Genomic DNA, 17360 nt, shown 5'->3' on the forward strand with positions numbered 1-17360 from the left:
TTTCCCTTGGTAGCAAAATGATCCAAGTACCACATCCAAATATGAATGTCCTGTAGAAGAGAGGCCTGTTCTCCCTTCCTTTCCTCCTTCCTTCCCTCCTCCCTTTCTTTCCTTCTTTCCTGCCTTTATTTCTCCCTCCCTCTCTTCCTTCCCCTCCTTTCTTCCTTTCCTTCCTCTCCTTCGGTCTCATCTTTTCTTTCTGGGTAAAAGAAAACCTTTCCCAGATGCTCTCCCAAGCCCTCCTGTCAAGTCTCATTGACCAGCGTTGTGTCACTGGCAGAGGAATTGGAACACTGTGATTGGCTTAGACCACGCATAATTTCCTTCCTGGGAGGAGAACTGGGGTCCTCCTCTCTTGAGGCACATGGCCAAGTAAAGAGGGAGCAGCTACCTGAGCAAAATTGGATTTTTTTCAGGAAGGGTGAATGGCTGTTGGGTAGGCAGCCAACAGTGTTTGACTCATGCGATTCTTGGCATGTGCTTGGATTTCCCCCTATGCATCAGAAGTTCTGCCTAATCTCAAATTCAGAGATGGAGATCACAGCACTCACCGTAAGCGCTAACTTGAATTGACCAGTAGCGAATACTTGGAATACGATGTTGAGGATTCTGCCCACATCTGGACTCAGTGAGAAAGACAGCCATGATTGATTAACAATGTCTGCCAGGGGTGTGTGTCTGTCGGGGTAGGTACTTAGCAGGAAAAGTTTCTTCCTTAAAAAAACATTGTTTTTAAGCCCTAGGCTTTGTCTTCCTAGACTGTTGTACTTCCCCGAGGACTCCTTGTGATTCTAGTTTTTAGAAACCGTGTTTATATATTTCATAGGCAAATGTGTTGCAGAAATTGATGGGCCATTTATAAACAGGATCTTTGTCTCTCTGACTCCTGTCAGCTCTTTCTCAGAGCTCCTGAGAAGGGGCCGCAGGTCTCTGGCTTCCTCTTCATTGAATTCAGGCAGGATTCAGTCAGTAGCAAGCTGAAAATCTAGGGAAGCTGCCCTGCGTTGTTCATGACCTCAGTGCAAGGCTGGTGATGCAGAGGTGGAAGATGTGACAGGAACAGCTCAGAGTGTTCAACTTCAAAAGAGGTACCTGAAGCCCATCCTTCTTGTGCGGAGACGTCTTTCCCACTAAAGGCAAATTTGTATGCACTTGTAATTCTGCAATTCTGGGTCAGCCAAATGAGGAGTATTTTAATTTTAGAATCTTAGCCAATTATCAGGAGGGTGGCTTTCTTCTGGGTATCAACGGCACCATCTCTGTAACAGCCTTTGCTTCCCCTCTCTGCTTATCTTTGGAGACTAGCTGAGCCCAGCTGCCTCATAGATGCGATCTCCCCAGGCATACTAATAATGGGGATTTTTTTTCCAGAGCAAGTTTTCATTATTTTGGGTTTTTGTCTGTTTGTCACATGTCTGACTAATTTCTCTTTGTTTTTGAAACAAAGGGTGGCTCTAGGAAAATGGAATTTCGGTGATACATTTATGTTGTTTTTGAATTCCTCCTTCCTCTTCCCTTTCTCTCTGTATAGTAAATGAAAAGTAGTTTTTTTTTTTTTTTTTCAGGTTATGTTTGACAAATCTCTGGACACAGTCAGATAATTTTGCATTTCTAGACTCAGTGAACCACATGACAAAAGTTAATTAAACTGGCTTGGATAGGAGTATCTGCTGGTAGATCAGGAAAGCTGTCACATTTCTCTGAATAATCACAACCAACTTAGACACCTCAGTACTCCTTGTTGTTGCTTAATAAATACACCACTTGGTACTTAGAGGTACCTATAAGCCACTGTTGTCTTAAATTGCCATTAAAATCATTAAATTATTTTATATATGCATCAACTCATTGCTGTTTCTTTCTCCCTCCAAACCTTAGTCTGAAAAACTCCCCATGTACCCAGTCCATATATTGATGGTTATATTGTGTATCTAGAGAGTGATCGTGTCTTACTAACCAGTTTGCCTTGGGATGGGTCCAGGCATTATTGTTTAGAATCCGTGCATATGATTCTGTCACGCAGCCAGTCCGAGAACCTCTAACATGAGAATCCTACCGTGTAGCATTCTGGATGGGCTGCGCTGTGCTACAGTAACAGTTGTTTAAGTCTCTCTGACCTAACACAATGCAGGGTGACTTGTTGATCTTTCATGTCTGTGGTGGGTTGGCTGAGGGCTCTGCTCTGCGTTTCCTGCCCACTCATGCTGATGGGGCTCACAGTCTGGAGCATCACCTGTGGCCATGGCGTGGAGAAGCGAACATAGCAAGTGATGTCAGCACCTGCCTCATCTATTGTGCTAGTACACACCTATAAAGTATGTGGCACATTACTATTTATTAAACACTCACTGTTATTAATATTATTATTGTTATTCTAATAACCTTTCATATGTTAGCATGATTAAAGGGTACAACAAGGGAATGGGGGGGTTTCACAATCTTTGCAGACTTTAAGCATTAGACTAGTTTTTATCCTGGTTGATTATATTATTCATCTTCTTTAAATTGAGGGTCTTAGTCTAATTGAACTTTAGAAGTGCCCTCTGTCCCCGCCCCATCAATCACTTAAAAAAATCTAAACCCCAGGGCAGTATGAATGAAACTGCCTGATGGTTCGAGAAAAAAAATCACAGACAAGTTTTTCAAGCATGCCACATCAACCCCAGGTGACTTCCCTGATGAGTATGTCAATGATGGAGGTACAGAATTTAAGCCAAATAGATTTGAGATCCGAAATTGGACCCTTGGAACAAGCTTTCTGTACATCTGTGTCTCTGACAGCCCCCAGGGTAGATGTGCATCTGGGAAGCAGCAGCAGTTTCTGCACTGTGTATTTGTGCTGAGAGGCTGGTGCTAGACAGCATTTGTAAAAAGGAGAGGAAGCACCCAGGGTCACAGCATGGAGATGTGCATGGTCAGGTGGTTAGCCTAAAGAGGTGGCTGTCCTTTTTCAGAGCTTCTGCATTCAGTTCAGAGATACATTTGTGACCATGCTCCCCGGGAGGTAGGCAACTACTCACCTGTATCCAGCCCAGCCCTTGTGGCAGGGGGTCCTAGCTTTAGCACGGGTCTGAGCCATTTGCCCAATAGTTAGTGGAGATGTGGTGTAATTTGGCCCAGACAAGCAGAGTAACTTCAGCATAAGAGAAATAATTATCTCATAAGTAAGTAAATCCATTCTAATAATTGAACAGGACTCCAAGAGGGAACCTTCACGATTCTACTAAGGAAACTTTTTACAAAGAGCAAGTCTAAGGTTGCTGATGGAGAATGCCAATTTGTGAATATGCCTAGCCCCAAACTAGGCCTGTACCTCACTGTTAGCTCTGATTAGGGCTGTGCTGAAAAATGAGGTGAGCAGGTGCAAACTGTGTAGAGTCCAAGGCCTGTGACTTGGGGACAATGAACATCATAATTGCATGTACTTACCGAGCACTTGCTCCCTACCAGGCCTATTTTACATGTACTAATTCATTTGTTGCTCATCTTAGGTCAGTACTGTTAATGTCCTCATTTTCCAGGTAAGGAAGGAAGGCACAGAAAGGCAAGGCCACTTGCCTGTGTTCTTAGGATGAGAAATTGGCTGAGGATGCCCTCAGGAATTCTGACCAGAACACACAGACTCTTTGCTACCATGTGGTTAAGTGATGATGTGGCAAATATGGACACACATTGAAATGAGCAGTAAGGGGCACACAGGCAGTTGTAGTCAAGGCCTTAGTTATGAGGAGCAGAAACCCTGACTAGGAAAGGGGAGGGAAATAGATTATAAGGTGAGACTCTCATGAATGTCTAGCGCAGGGAAAGCAGCTGAGCGATGGGGCAGTTGGAACGGTTTTCTTCTTTTGCCCCTCGTGGGTCACAGGTTGGAGCTTGTGGAGCAGATGTCTGCCTCCCTTTCTGTGCCTGCTGGATTCTTTCTGGGGGGCAGCTCTCTCAGTCTCTTCACTTCTCCCTGTGGCTTTCAGTGGAGCTCACTGCAGGTCTGGTTCTACACACCTCTTAGCCCCAGAGTCTCCTCCACTGACAACGGGGCTGCCAATTAAGTCAAGAGGGAGAACCTGATTGGCTCAACCCAGCCAATGGACTGGCTTCTCTTGAGTCAGGTGACTATCATCCTCCAACTTCTATAAACATCTAGATGGTGAGGGGGAGGTCTGAGAGTAGAGGTTCCTAAACTTTTCATTAAAAATTTTTTTTTCTAAATGTTTCTGTATTTTTGAGAAAGAGAGAGAGTGAGCATGAGCAGGGGGGTGGGGGGCAGAGGAGGAACAGAGAGAGAGAGAGAGAGAGAGAGAGAGAGAGAGAGAGAGAGAGAGATACAGAATTCATGGCAGGTTCCATATTCTGAGCTGTCAGCACAGAGCCCGACATGGGGCTTGAATTCACCAACTGCAAGATAATTACCTGAGCTGAAGTCTGACACTTAACTGACTGAGCCACCCGCCCTCCCCCCCTGCCCTCCCCACTCCCCCCCCACCCCATAATTTTTTTTTTTAAAGCAAGAAAGCCTTGGTGAAACCTGTAGACCTCTCTTCTGAATAACGTTTTTAAATGCATAAAAATATATGTTGGATTACCAAGGCAGCCAATTCTATTAAATTACAATGATCAAAATACTAAATAAAACACAATTTGCAATGTGCTTTTAAAAATATATACTGATGAGATATAGCAGCAAGTCTCATAACAACTATAATTTTGAAGAACCGTAAAAGATATTTTGACATGCCTGCAAAGCCTGGTGATATAAAAATATCTGTGACTTGTTCTGGTGACAAACTCACAGGCACTGTTAATACAGCTCTGGTCTGTTGCCCGTGTTCCTTATTGAAGGAGACGCTAAATTTTAGTGAGAAGATACTGAAAACAAGGATGTAAAGCTTTTTTCCTATCCCAAGTTTGTAGACCCCTGAATCCTGTTCACAGACTCCTTTGCTTACTCTGTTGCAGTATTTCTCAAAGCACTAGGCCACCTGAATCAGAATAAATGGGGAGCAGGTGACAGGTGGGGTAGTGGACATCAGTAAATGTTCCTTCTTGAAGATTCAGGTTTTGAAAGACTGTAATAACAGCCTCATTTTTGCTGCTGTCCTGATTGTGTATCTTACACTAAATTTTGAGAGCCACTGATGTAAATAATTCAAAATGTCTTACTGTCATTCTTTTTTTTTTTCCCCCGAAGTATATTCACTTATTTTGAGAGATAGAGAGAGAGAGAGTGAGAGAGCAAGCGAGAAAGTGGAGGAGGGGCAGAGAGAGAAGGACAGAGAGACTCCCAAGCTGCGAGTGTAGAGCCTAATGTTGGACTTGATCCCAGGAACCATGGGATCATGACCTGAGCCAAAATCAAGAGTTGCACACTTAACTGACTGAGCCATCCAGGCACCCTGGTTCTTTTAAACCATAAAGTGGATTTGGAGTATGAGTTAACTCAGTCACATAGAAGTAAAATATGCAAACATAGCTTTGGAAATGTTTAGAAATAACCTAATGATGCTGAATGTGGGCAGTTTCAAATGCTTTCTTCCAAGATGACATTTGGTTCTTTGAGCTTAAGAGTATCTCTGCAATGGGTGGAGGCGAATTGAATTATGTGATGCTGCAAAGCACATATTTTTCTGAGAGAATTCTCAAGCCCGCTGCCCACTAGAGTGAGGACCTGGCTCATTTGCATGTCGACTGGAGGCCAAAGCAAAGGTTGATGTGTCGTATGAGCTGAAAGGGGCACAGGAGGACGCAGCTCCAGCCCCAGAGCATCCGGAAAGAAGAGGCTGAGCCATTATTACTCATCTGTGGGGTGCAGGGCCTTGCTGCTTGTGGCTGGAGGCAGAATGCAGGTCAAGGGCAGCCAGCCTCTGGGTAGACAGAATGAGCTCAGAGTTATTGGGTTGAAGACACCAGAAGTCTGCCGAGGTGAACTAGCAGCAGGAAGTGGAGAGAGGAGGAGCCCTCTCTGTGAAGTGGAGTATTGGCCAAGAACAGGGGCAGCTGATACACCCATAATGGGGAGAGCATCCTGGGCTTCTTACAAAAGGATGCTTTCCTCACTCCTGTGGCTTTAGGTCTGAGAATACCGTGGAACTTCCTGCTTTGGACTCAGACTCCATCAGTGATGTCTAGGACGTGGGACCTCTCTTCTGGTCACAGGAGATTTTGCACCTGGCAAGGAGAGCATCTGGGGGGAAGTAGACGTTTAATAGGTAGGGAAATTACCCTACTGTCAGTTTTCCTCTCTCGATGCCAGTAGTAGCATAGCACAGTGGGTGACAGCATGGGCTCTATGCCACTTATCAGCTAGATCATCTTAGGTACTCATCTTTCTGTGCCTCCATTTACCCATGTGTACAATGGACATGATAATAACAAGAGTACCTCTTCATAGGACTGTTAGGAGGTTTGAGCCAAGTGACACATGTAAAGTGCTCAGGATTGGTGCCTGCTATATTGTAAACAGTATACACTAATATGTATGTGTGCATACATACATATATGTTTTGTTAAAGAAGGAATGTTGGCATTATTTCAACAACCTCATTAATTCATTTGATGAACTATTGACTTGTTAACACACTCAGCAGAGTTCTGGACCCAGGTTTGAGGTCCCTGCTCCACCCTATTTTGTTAACTGTGTTTAACTCTGGCTTTACTGCTTTTGAATCCTTGGGCAGTCTTGAGCTTTCTGAGCTCCTTCTTGGAAAAGCCGGAAGGAACATGTAGAAGGTCATCTGGCCCAATGATGGCCTCATTGACCTAAAGGAGACTGGATTTCTCAAGGAGTTAGACTCTGGCTATAAACTCATATTTTATTTAAAGTTTATTTATTTATTTTGAGAGAGAGAGAGAGAAAGAGAGAGAGAATCCCAAGCAGGCTCCACACTGTCAGTGCAGAGCCCAGAGTGGGGCTCCATCCCACAAACTGTGAGATCATGACCTGAGCTGAAATCAAGGGTCGGATGCTTAACTGACTGAGCCACCCAGGTGCTCCTATAACTTTATCTTTTAATTCCCTTCTTTAAATATGAAACAAACAAATTCTCTATGGAATGGTATAGAGTTTGTGTTATTTTCCAGGTTATTTTTAATGTATTTATTTCTGGCAAAACTATTTGGAGAGAAAAACATTGAGGAACTGATAAATGGAAAGATTGTGAGTAAGTGGAAGAGTAAAATGATAAAGCGATATTGTTTGTATTTTATTTTATTTTTAAATTATTTCTAATGTTTATTTTTAAGAGAGAGAGATAGAGTGCAAGTGTAGGAGGGGTAGAGACAGAGGGCGACCCAGAATCAGAAGCAGGCTCTAGGCTCTGAGCTGTCAGCGCAGAGCCCAGCGCGGGGCTTGAATTCAGAAACCCTAAGATCATGACTTGAGCCAAAGTCAGACGCTTAACCGACTGAGCCACCCAGGCGTCCCTGAGTTTGTATTTTAAAACAAGATTTCTAAAACTCAAGTCTCATGATGATCACAGTAATAATAGTAGCTTGTGTTGTTTGAGCACTTAACTCTCTGCCAGGCCTTGTGTCAGGAGCTTTGTGTATAGCATGTAATGTAATCCCAGGGAGTCATATGCTTTTATTTTAAATATGAGGAAATTCAGAAGCTAAACCAGATTATGTGGTTTGCCTAAAGTCACACAGCTGGCAAGGAGCAGAAGTGACATTTGACCTCAAGTAGTTAAGCTCTGGAATATTTGCTCCTAGTCCCTATACTTCTGTTTCTTGCTAGTCTAACATTCCATATAGCCTACCAAGAATCTCATCTGGTTTCGCCTTCAACCACCACAGGGATAGGTGGCTTATTGTGTTCAGTGAAACTCATTCCATTTTGAACATAGTTACTTTGGTGGAGAATTCTTTGCTCTTTGAACTGGCATTGCCTTCAAAGGTAAACCAAAATGACCCAACAATCCTAGGTATATACCCAGGAAAATTGAAATCTTATGTCTAAAAAAAAAAATATATTAGTGAGTGTTCATGGCAGCATTATTCATAATAGCCAGAATCTGGAAATATTGCAAGTATTCACCAACTGATAAATGGTTAAAAAATATGATCTGTTCATACAATGGAATTTTATTCAGCCATATAAAAGAACGAAATAGTGGTACACACCACAGAATGGATGAATACTGAAGAGATCATGCTGAGTGACAGAAGCTAGCACGAAAGACCATATATTATATGATTCCATTTAATTTTTTTAAAATGATTATTTATTTTTGAGAGACAGAGTGTGAGCAGGGGAGGGGCAAAGAGAGAGGCCAGGAGACACAGAATCCCAGGCAGGCTCCATGCTGTCAGCACAGAGCCCAATAAGGGGCTTGAACCCATACACTGTGAGGTCATGACCTCAGCTGAAGTCAGACGCTTAACTGACTGAGCCACCCAGGCACCCCTATATGATTCCATTTATATGAAATGCCCATAATAGGCAAGTCATGGAGACAGAAAGTAGATTAGTGATTTCCAAGGGTTGTGATGCGGGAGGAATGGGGCGTGACTGCTAGTGGGCACAGGGTTTCTTTTTGGGATGGTTAAAATGTTCTGGGTTTAGATAGTGGTGATAGTCATACAACCTTTTGAATATCATAAAAACCATTCAATTGTATACTTTAAAATGGTCAATTTTATGGTATATGAATTATAACACAAAAATTATTTAGGAAAGAAAATAGTTTTTTATTTCTGATTCAAAAAATAATGATTAAACCAAACAAATCTATAGATATTTGAAGCCGACCAGTTTGTATTTATTGAAGATTTTCTTCTCCAAGAAAAAGAGCTCTGATTTCTTTAGCCATCTGTCTTATTTTGATTCCTGGTTTGAACTGATTTCTTCACTAAATACCCCAGGTTGACAGTGCTATTTTTATGATATCCCTTTCCAAATCAAAACACTGTTTCAAGTGGAGACTCATGGGGTTACAGTAGAATAAAACCTGCCTCTCCCTCCCTGAAGTCATTATATGATTACCCCACATTGTTGGTATTCATGGGTTGAACATTCTCAATTTTGATTGATTGCAGTCCGTGATTCATTATTTTCTTTTCTGAGAAACATTAAAAAGTAGATTCTGTTGTTCTTTTGGAAAAGGTAATTTGAGTGCTTAATTAAAACCGAAAAACATTTTTAAAAAAAAACAAATTGTTACATTTTTTGTAGATTGCAAAAGAAAAAAAAAGCTGCAATCCTCAACTCTTTCATGACCCATGCCATTGCTGTGGCTTTGCAGCTCCTTCCATCAGGAGGTAAAGTTTCTATTACCATCTCTTGAATTTGGGTTGGTCTTACAACTTGTTTGGCCAGTAGTATGTGGCAAATATGACAGTGTGCCAGTGTTGAGCATATCCTTAAGACCTTCATGCTTTGGCTAGGTTTGCTGTTTTGCTGTCATGAGAACTCGAGCTTGCCTGCTGGGGATGAGATATGGGTCACCGAGGTGCCCACATTGTGCAGCTTATACTCAGCACTCTGAAGTGAATCCTCCAAACTGCCCAGTACCTGGCTACAGATGCTTGAGAGCCTAGCCAAGTCCAGAAAAACCACCCAGCTGAGCTCAGACCTAATTGCCAGCCCATAGACATGTGAACTAAGCACGGGTGTTGTTTTAATCTACTAGTTTTGGGGAAGGTTTGTTACGTAACAAAACCTAAATGAGGTGTTGCATCCTTGGCTGGGATATAGGAAAATGTGAGAGACCCTCAACTCAACAACAAAACCACAAGTCACTAGGCAAACAAGAGCAATACAGTCATACTTTTCTTTTCTTTTTAATGTGTATTTATTTTTGAGAGAGAGACAGCATGAATGGGGAAGGGGCAGAGAGAGAGAACGACACAGAATCGGAAGCAGGCTCCAGGCTCTGAGTTGTCAGCACAGAGCCAGATGCAGGGCTCTACCCCTTGAACAGAGACCATCATGGAGCTTGAACCCATGAATAGTGAGATCTGAGCTGAAGTTAGATGCTTAACTAACTAAGCCACCCACGTGCCACAGTCATACTTTTCTTTCAAACTATCAAAGAGCCCTGGAGGCAAAGAAATGTAAAGGGACTTAACTTTAGAGGGAGGAGCCATTCCTAGAAACAGTGTTTAACATACAATAGAAAATTAGAGGACCTGCAAAAGATAGAAAAGTGTGGTTAATTACTCAAAGGGAGGCAACTCAGATATAATTTTCAGGTAACAACTTAAAAATAATGATCTAGTACAAATGTTTAAAAAATGAGTCTATTAAAAATCTGTAGAAATGAATCATTTTAACAAATGAATAAAATGGGACCTATAAAAAAAGAACATGATGGAAACCCTTGAATTGAAAAAACGCTATATTGGTAATAAAATCTTCATGTAAACTGAGGCAACAAGAGAATTACCAAAAAAAAAAAAAAAAAAAAGATAATTTAACAGAACTACTCAGAGAACATGTAGGATAAATTAAAACAACAACAACATTTTCCTAAGACATTATAGTCAAATTGACAAAAATGAATGTTAAAGAGGAAATATTGAGATCAAAGAAAAAATACATGTGCATTAGACACATGGGAACAGTGCAAGAATTAAAGCTGATTCCTTCTCAGAAGCAGTGGAGACCAGAAGATGCTGGAATGGTATCTTTAAAGGGCTGAAATAAAAACAACAACTCTCAATATAGAATCCTGTATCCTGAGTAAATATACTTTAAAAATGAAGGCAAAATGAAGACATTTTCAAGTGAGGGAAAGCTGGATGAATTTGTTGCCAGCAGAACCTCGCTGTAAGAAATGCTAAAGAAAGTTCTTCAAGCTGAAGGGAAATGATACAAGATGGGAACTCAGGTCTACAGTAAATACTGAAGAGTGTGGGAAAGGGTAAATAAATATGAATAGATATGAAGGGAAACTGAAAATCCAATTTTTAGGAAAAAATTTTAATGCATACTAAATATGTAGCTGAGCTTTAAAAGACTACCGACTGAAGCGAATGTTACAGCCATGTGTCGTGAGGTCTGTAATACAGGTGAGAGAAAAAGATAGGTGAATATTGGCACAAAGGGTGGGCAGGGATAAGCGGAATTAGGCTATCAGTAGTACTCCATTGTTAATGGAGTTCTAGAGTATTATTTTAGGCTAGACTGTAATACATTAATACATGGAATAAACTCTAGAGCTGTTCTGTTCAATACAGTACCTACCAGCCACATGTGGCTACTAAGCACTTGAAATATGGTTAGTGAAGCTGAGGAAATGAATTTGTAATTTTAATTATTAAAATTTGAACGAAAAACTGAAGTGGCATACATAGTCTTCTATGAAATACCATTTTATTGCTCTTGTAGAACTACCTTTCACTTTCACTGTTGTGATATGGTATAGGGATAAAATTCACATCAGATTTCAAAGACTTAATGTGAATGTAATTTTAGAACGAAAACTGTATGAATATTTTTTAAAATTTTTTAAATGTTCATTTATTTTTGAGAGAGAGACAGAGACAGAGACAGAGCACAAGTGGGGGAGGAGCAGAGAGAGGGAGACACAGAATCAGAAGCAGACTCCAGGCTCTGAGCTGTCAGCACAGAGCCCATTGTGGGGCTCCAACCCAAAAACAGTGAGATCATGACTTGAGCCAAAGTTGGCTGCCTAACCAACTGAACCATCCAGGTGCCCCTCAATATTTTTAGTTATTACATGTTTAAGTGACAATATTTTGGGGACATTGGATTAAATAAAATATATTGTTAATTTCAGCTTTAAAATTTTTTTTAATGTGACAACTAGAAAATTGAGATATTCTGTAAGTATTACATGTATGGCTTACATTATATTTTTCAAGTTTATTATTTTTTTTTGAGAGAGAGTGTGTGTGCCTGCATGAGTGGGGGAGGGGCAGAGAGAGAGAGAGGGAGAGAGAGAATCTCAAGCAGGCTCTGTGCTGTCAGTGCAGAGCCCCACAGGGGGCTCTATCCCATGAACCATGAAATCATGAAGCTGAGCTGAAATCAAGAGTCAGACACTTAACCAACTGAGCCACCCAGGTACCCCTACATTGTATTTCTATTAAACAGTGCTATTCTGTAGAAATTACTAAAAATATATGAGAGTGATACAGCTCAAAAGTCAAATAAAAGACTCTTTGCAATACCAAAAAGTACCCAATTTACCCAAATTAATCGAAGAAAAGAGGAAAAAAGGAACAGATGAAATAAATGGAGTAAATGGAAAACAACTAGCAAAATGATGGACTTAAGCATAACCTTACCAACAATTGCATTAAGTGTAAATGAACAAGATGCGTCAAGTCCACAGCAGAGTTGTCAGATTAGATAAATATGTAAGACCTAACTATATGCCATTTGTGAAAGATTTTAAATATAAAGACAGATTGAAGGCCAAAGGATGAGCGAAGATACACCAGGTTAACATTAAGTTTAAGAAAGCAGATGTGGCTATGTAAATATTAGACAAAGTAGATGTCAAGACAGAAGAGTATTAACAGAGATAAAGAAGGATATTTTACATTAATTAAATTGTCAGTTTTTCAGGAATACTCAACAGTCTAATATGTGTATGCCTCTATTAAAAAAGCTTTAATATATAGAAAACAAAAAATGACATAACTCAAGTGATAAATGGAAAAATCCACAATCATACTGGGATATTTTATTACTGTTCTTTTAGTAATTCGTAGAAAAATAGAATAAATTAAATGCATACATGTAGTAATAGAAGTGATGTAGAATGAATAAGGATGGAATTTGCAAATTAGGATATTCTCAAAAGTCATCAGCCAATATCCCTAAAAAATTCCAAGGACCTATTCTGTTAATCTGAATAAAGGTTTCTTTTCTTTTCTTTTCTTTTCTTTTCTTTTCTTTTCTTTTCTTTTCTTTTCTTTTCTTTTCTTTTCTTCTCTTCTCTTCTCTTCTCTTCTCTTCTCTTCTCTTCTCTTTTCTTCTCTTTTCTCTCTTCTTTTCTTTGTTTTTTGCTATTGTTATAGCTACATATTGATTTTAAACTAATACAATCAGCTAATAGTTCTAATTTCTTTTCCTATGTGCATATTTACATAAATTATATTGGGGAAGATAGTTTGGAGACAGCCAGTGTTATCATTACTATTAGCAATTTGGATTATACTTTTCCTAACTATTATAATACAGATATCTAGAAATAATTTGTAAGCATAATTCCTTAATATCATTTTAAAAATTTATAGGGTATCTTAGAGGTCTTTTAATGTCAGTATATAAAGATGTGTGTTATTCTTTTAAACTCTTACCTAGTGTTTCCCAGTATGAATGTTTTATACTCTATTTAGCAATTCATCTGTGACTGCACCATTAGGCTATTTCCAGATTTTCACAATAACAAACAGTGTTGCAACAAAAATCCATTTCTCATTTTTCCCAGGTATGTGAGTTTTTCCCTAGGGTTGATACTCAGCGACATGGAGGGATATGTGCATTTTAAAGTTTCTTACATACACCCAAAATTTTCACAAAACTGTTAACAGTTTGCCCTTCTACAAATAGAACATAAGAATAACATTTGCATTTTCCTGATCATTTACTGAATTTGAACATTCTTTCATGAATTGATGGATCATGTGAACACCGTTTTCTATCTAGGAATTACTTGTCCTATCTTTTGCCCAGTTTTTATTTGGTCTGCTTGCCTTTTTCTTATTCATTTGTGAGAAAATTTTAAAATATGTATATTTACATAATAATCCTTTGTTACATGTGTGGCAAATATTTTCTCCTTGCCTGTCTCTTGCCCTTGCTTATCAGAAATTGTTTTTAGTGGTGTCTTTATTACCTTGTGTCTTTTACCTTTCTCTTTCCATGACTGCTTACAGATATTTCTTGTGTCCACATGTGGGTTTCTTTGGGCATCTCCTTGCTTCTTTGGATGGTGTGCTAGGGGCAAATTTTGGCTGACTTGAGTCAGCATTTCTGTAGTAAGTGATATTTTATTTTTATTTTTATTTTTAAGTTTATGTATTTATTTTGGGAGAGAGTGTATACAAGTTGGGCAGGGGCAGAGAGAGAGGGACAGAGAGAGACTCCCAAGCAGGCCTCCCACTGCCAGCACAGAGCCCTGATGCAGGGCTCGAACCAACAAACTGTGAGATCATCACCTTAGCTGAAGTTGGATGTTAAACCAGCTGAGCCACCCAGGCGCCCCAGAACGTAATATTTTAATCAGAACAATTAGCTTGGCTCAGTCCTGGTGACCTCTGCTGTTTGCTGGCTGGTTGGTAACATCTGCTATTGAATAAGGTGGCTGCGGACCCCCTTCCCTGCTCTGGCAGGGATGGATGAGTGTCATCTCAGCCCCGCGAGGCATCCTGAAGCAATAGCGGTCGCTCCTGGCTGCATGGTGTGGGCCAGTTGGCTCCCTCACTCACTAGAGACTGGGTTTTTTGGAGCATGTCCTACCCTAAATGGATCCTCTCAGCAGAAAGTGCCCGGCAGGACTTGAAATCTTGGGATGGCGTTTTGGCTTTTGGCAGAAGACTGAATAATGAGGCCTTAAGACTTAGTGGTCTTCTTGCAAACATTTTCAAACTGGGGCCTGTTTGGCACTGCGCACACACACAAAACAACTGTTTGTCCAAGCAGAAAGCTGGGAAATGTGACAGGATCTCAAATATGTCACTGTTCAAGTTCTCAGGTGTTTCGTGAACACCTTCTCACGACAAAAGCGCAGGCAACCCAGGATTGGTGAAGTCTCCGTCTTCAATCCTGCCCCTCTCTCAAGAGGTAACCACCGATGCAAGTTGGGTTGCATCTCCCCAGGCGCGCAAGAGGTACTACTCTTTAACCAGTGCCCGCATTGTACCTATTGTTCTATAGCTTCATTTCCCCCCAACTTCTTGATTCACATGCCCTTCCATAAGTGACACATCTTTCTGTGCCTCAGATCTGCTCCCTGCCTCCAAAGAGATGAGTTTAATTAGGGAGCAGACCAGTGACAGTGTCACATACTGTAGTGTGCTCAGTGTGCAGGGGAGGCGAGGACATATAACCTTGAGCTGAGGGGAGAAGAGAGCAGTGAGGGCATCCCGGAGCAACCAGCTGACATCCCAGGTGACTCCTGATAGATGTGTAGGAAGTGAATGTGGAAGGCTGGTAATGAACCCACATGAGATATCCAGGTCCTAACCTCCTGGAACCTGAGGATGTTACCTTATGTGGCAAAAGGGGCTTGCGGATGTGATTAAGATAAGGATTTTGAATTGAGGAGATTTTCCTGGATTATCTAGATGGGCCCTAGATGCAAGCACAAGTGTCCTTATAAGAAGGAGGCACGGGGAGATCAGACAGAAGAAGAAGGCTATTGGAGCAACAAGGCAAAATGCTATGCTATTTCGGAGATGGAAGAAGTGACCAGGGGCCAAGGAATGCAAGGAATATAGCTCTAGAAGCTGGGAAAGGCAACCAAATAGATTCTCCCTTATAGCCTCTGGAGGGAGCATGGCCCTGCCAATTCAGTCCAGTGAAACCAGCTGGGGCTTCTGGCCTCCAGAACTGTAAGAAAAGACAGTGTCTTGTTTTAAGCCACAAAGTGTGTATTTATTTGTTAGTGGCAAAAGGAAACTAATGCAGTAACCAAGTAGAGAAACACATTAGGAAGAGAGAACAGCTTGTAAGCTTTCTGGCAAGAGAGCAAGATCCACTCTCTAAGACATGTTGGAGAAAAGTGGAGGGATGAATCAGCACAGAGAATTGAGACTGGAAAAGTTAAGTAGGGGACAGAGCATACAGGACCTGCAAGGCACATTCTGGAGGTTGTTTTGTATATAGAAGGAAATAGGGAGCCAGACAAGGCTTTTGAGTAGGGGACAAGCAGATTTTAGTGTTGAGATCACCACTTGACTCTCTTCCTTGTTCTTAGAAAAGAAGTGGACTTTGGTTGCCTAGATAACAACTTAGTTTTCTTACCGTTTTGTTCTCATTACACTCAACGTTCTTCCCTCCCATCCCAAACTACCCTGGAAAGAGCTGAGCCCTCTCCTCAGATGAAACTACACAACCATATCTTCAAGGCTGCAGGCTGATCGTTTCTTCTGGGGCTTCTCAGGGGGTGTTTGGTTACTGCAGGAAAAGGGGCCTCACTTGAGCTGGGCTGTGGCTCAGAGCAGACTAGATGCAGGAAACAGAGTTGAAAGCCCTTTACTTCGTCTCAACCAGACCCAGTGATGTCTTGGGGCCAGCTGCTAATGGAGGACAAGGGGGTGGAGAGGCTAGTCCCTGTTCCCAAGGCCTGAAGGGTGGCAATCTATCACTGGTGCTCAGATTCCTTTTCAGGGCCGAGGTCATTAATAGAAAAAACACTTCAGATATCCTGGTTCTGTAAGGATTGCAGTATTCCCTGCAGCAAATTTCTAAATCTCTATAATGATTAAAGTAGACAGTCACCAAACCACTCAGTAAGGGAGAAAATAAAGATAGCCTTCAGGGTTAGGTAAAGGAACAAGAATACACCTGAGCAGGAGGCCTGTCAGGAGACAGGAAGTTTTTCTCTTCTCCCTTTAACAGTGGCTGTTGACTGGCAGAAACAAGACTGCGGGAGATAGAGAGTGTCTATTACTGGGAGCTGCTATCTCCAAAGGAGAGCAGTTGAAATGAGCAAACAGGGCTGTCACTGGGATGAAGGGGTCCATGGGCTTCCCGTGCCTTCTAGCTTCTCCATCTTATTTTGCTTTGTCTGATGTACAAGGCTTTAAGAGCAGCATTGAATAAGCATCAGCTTCCAGACCAGACAGCAACAACCCACTAGCTATGATTGCTGTTTATTATGACTGTGTTGGACACAGATTGATTCTGCCCATTCGGGGTCCCTTGTCTATTTCCTTTGGTAATGGCACATTGATTTTTCTTGGGGAGCCAACCCTTCCCCACTCCCAGTGTGTGCGGTTTGGGTGGTTGGCCTCACCACCTCTAGATCTCACTGTGGGCTTGAAACTGAAACAAGGCCATTAGGATATGCTGTCCCTCAGGCCTAGAGAACGGTTCAAGGATGGGCAGGTGACTTGAAGTGATCCACCTAAGACCATCCTGAGTTTCCTCTGTAACTATTGGGAAACTTGCGCAGGAGTTACTGAAAGTATAAGGTGTGAATCTGGAGCGGCTGGCAGCCATCTTGCCCCAACACGGAGAGAGCATGGCTGAGAATACAACAAGATCCTGGAAAGATGAACCAAGAAGTTAGAGAATCTAGAGGAGTTCATCTGCGCACCTAGATCCAGCTGCACCTAAAGCTGATGTTCCCAATAACCCCCGTGTTGTTTAAACTAGTTTTAGTTGAGTTTCCATTCCTTGCAATCGAAAGAGACTAATTTCGCATTTATTTTCACATCATTATAAT

General features: G+C 41.4%; 1 long non-coding RNA gene across 1 annotated transcript in view; it reads left to right on the forward strand.

Moving 5' to 3' along the window:
- Positions 1-9169: 9169 nt before the first annotated feature.
- The window catches only part of LOC121009856 (uncharacterized), a 55304-nt gene continuing 47113 nt past the window's right edge, over positions 9170-17360 (forward strand). Inside the window, exon 1 of the long non-coding RNA XR_005780868.1 lies at positions 9170-9252. This is a non-coding gene — a long non-coding RNA (uncharacterized LOC121009856). The remainder of the gene's footprint in view (positions 9253-17360) is intronic.

This window comes from Herpailurus yagouaroundi, unplaced genomic scaffold (genome assembly GCF_014898765.1).
Source record: "Herpailurus yagouaroundi ecotype Mexico unplaced genomic scaffold, PumYag 190, whole genome shotgun sequence".
NCBI classification, from domain to species: Eukaryota; Metazoa; Chordata; class Mammalia; order Carnivora; family Felidae; genus Herpailurus; species Herpailurus yagouaroundi.